Genomic DNA, 8,072 nt, shown 5'->3' with positions numbered 1-8,072 from the left:
TTGCCAATGCCATCCAGATATAGTGTAGAACACATCCTTATCTGTGCTTGACCTGATTGTCAATACATAGTCCATATGATGTCGTTCTATGTCTCCTACTCTACCAATCTTGACAAAAATAATGCTATGTTGACATCACTATCAAACAAAGTCATGAATTTAACATGTTAATCATGCTAAAAATATCCCAATTTTTTCTAGCAATGTTTAGGATACTCCCCCAAAGGAATACCATCAATATTCGTGCTAGCAATCTCCTTCTTAGAATTGATGGCAACATAGATGAAATCAAACTCTAATTTTGTTGTTATTATTTTTCCCTTCTTTTCAAATCCTCTTCATTAATCATATTTCAAATCCACTAGAATATTGTTATGTTTGTGCTTACTTGTTGTTAGGATCAACATCAATTATTCATACTCTAACTTGCAGTAACAACAATAATGGATTAAAATATTTTTTTTCAAAACTTCTCCCTATCAATTAATCACTCTTCCCCATTATAAAACTTCAGCCCCAATGAGTCTCTGAAATGGCATTGCTTTGAGAACCTTTTATCTTATTTTTAGACAATTATTCTATTGAAACATTCTATGACTCTATGGTTTAAGTAGAAGAACTTATGTTTTTTATGAATATGTTATATATATGTTAAGACATGAAGATTGAAGTATAGATAGTTTTTATATGTCATGTTTTCTTGAATCTATGGGCTTCTATGGTTTAATGAAGGAATATTACATGTTGACAAATGTTTCCTCATCCATGCTATGTTTGGCTAGATTCCTTCCTATAGCAATAGGATCTAACATTGATGATGAAATGAATATATAATATGTGGAAGTTGTTGCATTCAATGTTTGTAGATAATTGCCACAGATATTCAAAGTTAGCATTTCAATGCTAATTCAAAGCTGACCAAAATGAAGAATCACTACAACAACTAGATTATTTTGTGATTTTTGTTATCATAGTCCATGAATATATCTTTGTCAACCTACTATATTCTTGAATGAGTTAAATTGTAGTTAATTATATTTCTATTATAAACTTTATGATCTGTAATTGATCCTAATTGATGGAGTGATCATAGAAGTAAGAAGTTATTGTATTTTTCCTTTAAATAATTCCCACTACAGCTTTCAAAGAAGTTTCTTCTAGGAGGAAGATAAAATAGATTTTTTGCGTGTAATTTTTTTATAGATGTAATCTCTTATCATGAATGAATAGAATAAAAAGTTCAAGTTTCTATTTTTTGTGTTGTCCATCTTTTTGTTCACTCATCCAAGGGGTCCCACTTGGTGAGTGAACTGCTTTGTTATAATAGATTCCATTACCTTGTTTTTTTCTTTGTAAATTAAACTCATTATGTTCTTGCATCCATTGATAATAGAATCATTGAATTGTTCCTAGAGCATAGGTACATAGATAGAATTACTATTTGAAAAATTGCTCTAAGCTTTAAGACAAGATGCCATTTAAGTTCATAGCTTAGTTATCTTCAACATTTCTTTTCTATTTTAGTTGTAATGACTTAAAGATGAATCAAAGCATATACTTTGTAGCCACCATCTCAAGTTTATGCTTGTAGGTTGACAAAATAAAATGAAGTTAGTATGTTATTCTTAGAAAAACACATGATTGTGTCTAATATTTAGATGACTGACCATCCCACATACATACATCTCCCACATATTGCTAGAAGATGCATTTATATACTCTTTCTTCATCATTATGTTGGAGGATTTTTTTCATGCAATCTCTCTCCCAATGACATCAATGACAAATGATTCATTATATCAATCATCTATTCAAAGTCTTAAATCAGCTCATGTGTACACAATTATTTTTCTAAACAACCTAGCAAGAGCCCTTGATGACTCTGATCATCACAGATACTCCGAATATAGGAAGCATCAACTTTCAATCTGGTCAAAAAATAGTACTTTGTACCATTGGATTGATACAATCTCTTCATCATCTACTTAGACGTAGGAATGGGAATAACCCCAAGCATACCTCACAAATACTCAAATATCTATTTTAGCAAGGGCTTTGTAAAGGTATATGCAATCTACTCTTTTGTACTTACATACTCTAATATGATCTCTTGTACTACAACTTTCTCTCTCAAAACAAGATACTTAATAGATATATGTTTATTCTTAGAATGCAACACCAGATTATTGGACATAGTCACTATACTTGATTATCACACTATATAATAACAAGTTCTTGAAATTATATTCCAATGTCCTTTAGCATTTGCTTCACCCACATTATCTAATTACAATTGTTTGTTTCTGCTACATACTTTTCTTCTATTGTACTTTGAGAAGTATCATCTTATTTCTTTCTTAGTCAAGAAAAAAATCTTTCTCCAACAAAAAATTCTCCACCACTAGTTGTCTTTCTATCATCCATATTGTCTTTCTAATCTACATCAGTATATGCACAAAATGTGAAATCTCTTTATCTATCATACCATAAAACAAAACTAGGTGTACCCTTTAGACATCCAAATATTCTCTTTACTATTGCAAAATATGGTTCCTTAGGCTTAGCTTGAAACATTACTATTGTCCCAACTACACTTTCTATATTTGGTGTAGTGCAAGTTAGATATTTCAAACCTCCACTCAAAGAGCTATACTTCTTATACTCAATTGTAGGTGTCTCATCCTTGCTAGATAACTTGTGACCAATTATCATAGGTGTATGAACTGGTATAAAAATTTCTAAGACAAATATTTTCAACAACTCTTTCAAATACTTAGCATATAATAAGAAAATACCATAAATGTTTTGCACAATCTGTAAACCCAACAAAAACTTCATCTCACCAATCATACTCATCTCAAACCTACTCTTCATTTCATTAGAAATTTTATCACTTTCTTCATCATTACCTCAAAAGATTAGGTCATCAACAAATATTACTATAATTAATAATCCATTTTCATTTTTCCTCAAATATAAGTTACTCAAATCCTAGTTTTGCCAAATATTTGTCCCACCTTGCATACTGGGTTCTAGGTGCTTGTTTTAGTGCATAGATTTCTTTCTTAAATTTCCCTACCATATCATTTTCCTCTATCAAAGGAAATCCTTTAGGCTGCCCAATATATACTTTTTCAAGTTCTCCATTTAGAAATTTCAACTTTACATCCATATAGTACACATTAAATTTCTTACTTACTATAGAAGCCAATAATATTCTTACTACATCAATTATGGAAATAGGGGAAAATGTCTCTTCATAGTCTATACATTCTAACTATGAATATCCTTTTCATATAAATCCTGCTTTATTTCTGACAACTTCACCTTGTTCATTCATCTTATTTTTGAATACGTATTTAGTTTCTATAACATTTTTTGTCCTTAGGTCTAGAAACCAATTTTGATGTCTCATTCTTCTCAATGTAATTTAATTATTCTTTCATTTCTTGAGTCTAATGATCATCCTTGTATGCTTCATATGTTCTCTCTAGTTTAACTTGAGAAATTAGACATAATTCCTCATGTACTATATTTCTTGTCATCACTCCTTTGTCTTTTCTTCTAATAATATGATTAGCAAGGTGATTCTTTGTCAAATTCTTACTTGGTGTAGTAGTTGACATTTCAACTCTCATTTCTTCTCTTGATTATAATCTCTTTTCTTCTCTTTGTTTAACAATTTGAACATCAATCTGCAAGCCACTTTTAGTCTCAAAGAAAACTTTAATATTCTCTCTGATAGGCTTATGATTATCATCTTCTTCATCAGTAATATAATCTAGAATTCTCTCTTTAATTCCAAAATTTCCATACACTTTTATATTTACACACTCAACAGTTGTCATAGTTCTATGATTAAAGAATTTATAAGATTTTCTTTTCAATGAATCTCAAAGGAATATGTATTAATCACTTCTTGCATCAAACTTACCAATATCATCATCTTTGTTTATGTAACACTTATTTCCTTAAAATATTCTAAAATACTTTATTAATGGTGCATGTCCAAAACATAATTCATAAGGAGTCTTGTTTGTAACTTTTTTATGATTTTTACTCTATTTATGGTGCTTATTGTTGTCTTGGCTTCTTCCCTCTATTTTTTTTGGATACATCATTCTCAAACATCATTTTCCTTGTTGCTTCTATTATAGACATGTTCCTTCTTTCTGCAATCCAATTTTTCTCTGGGGTCTTCAATGCTGATGGTTGTCTTTTAATGCCACTTTCTTCACAAAATATGTTAAACTCTCTAGAAGTAAACTCTTCACCTCTATCTGATCTTAAGCATTTTATCTTTACATCAAATTCATTCTCAACTCTATTCTTTTACATCTTGAACTTTTCCAATGCCTTAAACTTTTATTTAATAAATGCTACCCACATCATTCTAGTGAAATCATCAACAAAAATCATAAAATAATTTTCACCACAGAATCCTCTAGTTCTAGTAGGACAACTCAAATATGAATGAAAAATTTTCAATTTTGTTGTCATAGTGAACTTCTTTCTAGGGTAAGAAACCTTCTTCTGCTCAGGCATACTATATTCTTTGCAAACAAAATTAGTAGGCTTCATCATTCTACATAAATCTTTGACTATAAATGTATTGCTCACCTTCACAATATTAAAAATGTTTATTTTGACAAAACCTTTTACACCATACCCAATTGTTATCCACTTTTACAACCAAATAAGTTGTCTCAATAAAGGTTAATTAGAACATCTTACCTCTGGATCTTGTTCCTATTCCAATCGAATTTTCATCTTTATGCTTGATAATCCAAGTCTTCTCTATAAATTGAAACTTATAACCTTTACTTACCAAGTTTCCAAAAGTCAATACATTATCTTTTAATCCATCAACATAATACAGATCACTAGTATTACTCTTTCCATCAAGATTAATAGATCCTATTCATGTGATGTGATAAACTAAACTATTACCAACTCTAACAATTTCTCCATCATGATTTCTAAACTTTAAAAAATTATTCATATCTCTAGTCACATGATGGAAATATCCACTATCTATAGTCCAATCAGATTTCTTTTCAACTTGTGAAACTAGGACTTTTTCTTCTCTAATTTTGTTCTTCAAGATTGTCTTCCTTTGTAGCCACAAATCCCAATTCATCATCACTTTCACTTTGAACTCTCTCCTCAAACTCATTAGCTTAATTTGTATACAAATTATCTCTAGGACTATTGGTCAAATAAAAGTATTGACAAATGAGTGTCGACACACTTAAACATTTTCATCGTACATGCCAAGTACAAAATAGATGTTGAGCCAAAATTTTAATAGGTGTTGAGTCACAATTAGTGCCGAGAAGATTACAATATAGTATGTGCTGAGTGATCCAATAATTATTCATATGCTGAGTAACAGAATCATTTAGATGCAGAGAAAAATAGGAAACATAGTTGATGTCGAGTAATCAAGAAACAGTGTATGCCGAGCATCAGTAATACTTCATGTGCCCAGCAATGTAGAATCAACATAAGAGATTTTACTTGTGCAAACTAAGATGTAAACCATTTTTGAAGCTAACTTAGAGAAATTTCATAGGAAAAAAAGGATAAGGACAAGTCATTTGCATTCCCTATTAAATCTACATGCAACAAATTAGAAAAATGGTGAAGACATGTAGCCAATAAGAAAAATGTAAAGTATGAGTTGGAATTTGAGATTCAATCTAGATCGTAGATCCATATCTAGTCCTAAGTCTTCGCACTCTTTATAAGGAGAACAGATGCACCGTTGTAAGTATGAAAGGAAAAATAGCAAAAGGGGAGACTATAGTGGAATTTTAGTGTGAAGAGAATAGACTTAGTGGAGGGGATAGCATTTATATATCCAATTAATTAGAATAGAATAGGGGACATATTCAAAGATTAGATCTAGTAGAGATCAGAAGAGAAAGAGCAGATCAAGTGCGTGAACCCAATAATTTGAGATTGCATTCAATTAGGTCAAATGTTCTAATACTCTCTCACAATTGTATTAGATGATAAAATCTTATGGTGATAGGTTAGCTTAATAGCTAGGTAGGAGAGCCTTTGGAGATGGTTAAGAAAATCCTATGTATTAGGTGGGTTTAATAGCCTTTATGTAAAACCTTTAACATGGTGACACTTCTTTAAAGTTTTTGTAAATCCTTTGAATAGGTCACTATTAACATAGTGTAAAGCCTTTTATAGCACAAGCCTTTAATAGGGAAAACCATCAGAAGTGGTTGAACTCATTGTTGTAGTAAATTTATGTGGGTGTCATCCCCACCCTAGTTTTACCTTCTTATTCGTGGAGGGTTTTTGGCTCACCAAAATCTCTTATGTTATGTGTTGATGCATTCTCTCATTTTATGCTTTTTCACTTGCATGCATATTAATTTTAGTTAAATTTTATTAAGGGTTTGAAAAGATAAATTGGTTACTTCTGATTCACTCCCCCCCCTCCCCTCTCAGAAGTACTCTTCCCATTTGAACATTCCAACAATTGGTATGAGAGCTTCTAGTTCTCACAAGGAGAAGCCTAACAACTTGGAGAAAAAGGTTAGAATATGGAACTTTTCAAACTTGGGAAGAACATTGACAATTAGGTGATTGATGTGCAACTAGCTCTACAAAAACTAGAGAAAGCGAGGGATGAATTGAGAAAATCTTTGAAAAGAAGAAAGGAGATAGCCATAGCTTAAAATGACATACAGTACAAGGAGATTGACACCACACACATATTTGACAAGGGAGATTCCAAGGAATTTGATGCAACAATATCAAAATGGAGAAAAATATAGGACAAGCTAAAGAAATCAGATTACTCAAGCTTGAACAAGAATCACAAGCCATGTTACTTTGTGAAGTGACTGAACAAAAGAAAAGAGCTATTGAAGATAAGGACATGGTAGAAGATGACAAGAAAAATATCATCAATAAGTTTGAAGAGAAGACAATTGAATTTGAAAATATTTCAAACATCCAGTTAGACACCTTAAGCCAAATGATGAATGCTCATCATGAACTAAACATGAAGGATATTGAGATCTCCACCTTGAAGATATAGAATGAACAATTACAGAATGAATTGAATAAAGAAAAGGAAATATAAAAAAGTTACAACAAACCCAATGAGGCCATAAAGTACTTTGAGCAATTGCTGAAATCACCAAGGGCTAGTAATGACACTATAGGACTTGCCTATGTTAGCACTGAACAAGGAGAATCATCCAAGGCTATAGAAGAAAGAAGAAACAAAGGCAAGATAACTAAACCTAGTTGTCATTTATGTCGTAAAAAGGGACATACCTCTAATGTGTGCAGAAGTAAGAGTAGTGATTAGCATGATAAGCCTATAGTTGCAAAATTCTGTCACAAGTTCAAAAAATAAGGACACTTAGCACAAGACTACAGAACCAAGACCATGAGAACACCAAGATTTGAGGGTCACTGCTATAACTACAAAAAAATATGGACATAGAGAATTTGATGCATATCAAAGCCTATGTGGACACCTAATCAGCCTACAAGGAAAAACAACTATGCACATAACGGCAATTGGGACTATAATATAAGGAAAAGTTGTCACTATTGTCAGGAATATGGTCATGTCCCTCAAAATTGCATAAGAACACACTTCAAGGGGAACTATAGTAGATGGTTGAGTCAAATTACTTGTTTTAGTTTCTTAAAGACTAGACATGTTAGTAGGAACTATCCAATAAAGGCCAAGGCACCCAAGACTGAAGTTAATAAGGGAAATGAAAAAGTTGATGTGGAACACATTAGAAAAGATCTGAAGAAGACATGGCAGAAGAAAGGTGAATGTAGCACATCAAATGGAGAGATCACTTCACCCAAGAGGTCAAGTGATCACACCTCAACAAACTAAGCACTACAAAGGCATATGAGGTTGATACATATAAATATCTATCACAAATCAGCCCAAAAAGAACATAGGAACACTATAAAGAAGAAAATTTCATAAGTAAACATGTTAGGATAAAAGTTGAAAGCTGATGCTAAGTTACCTTTGGTTGCCTAGTAAAACTACAGTACATGGCAAGCTGAAC

Source organism: Cupressus sempervirens, chromosome 4, assembly GCF_028749045.1.
Source record: "Cupressus sempervirens isolate cs-2001-9-10 chromosome 4, ASM2874904v1, whole genome shotgun sequence".
Classification (NCBI taxonomy): Eukaryota; Viridiplantae; Streptophyta; class Pinopsida; order Cupressales; family Cupressaceae; genus Cupressus; species Cupressus sempervirens.
The sequence above is the reverse complement of the archived record's forward strand: the minus strand, read 5'-3'. Positions refer to the sequence as shown.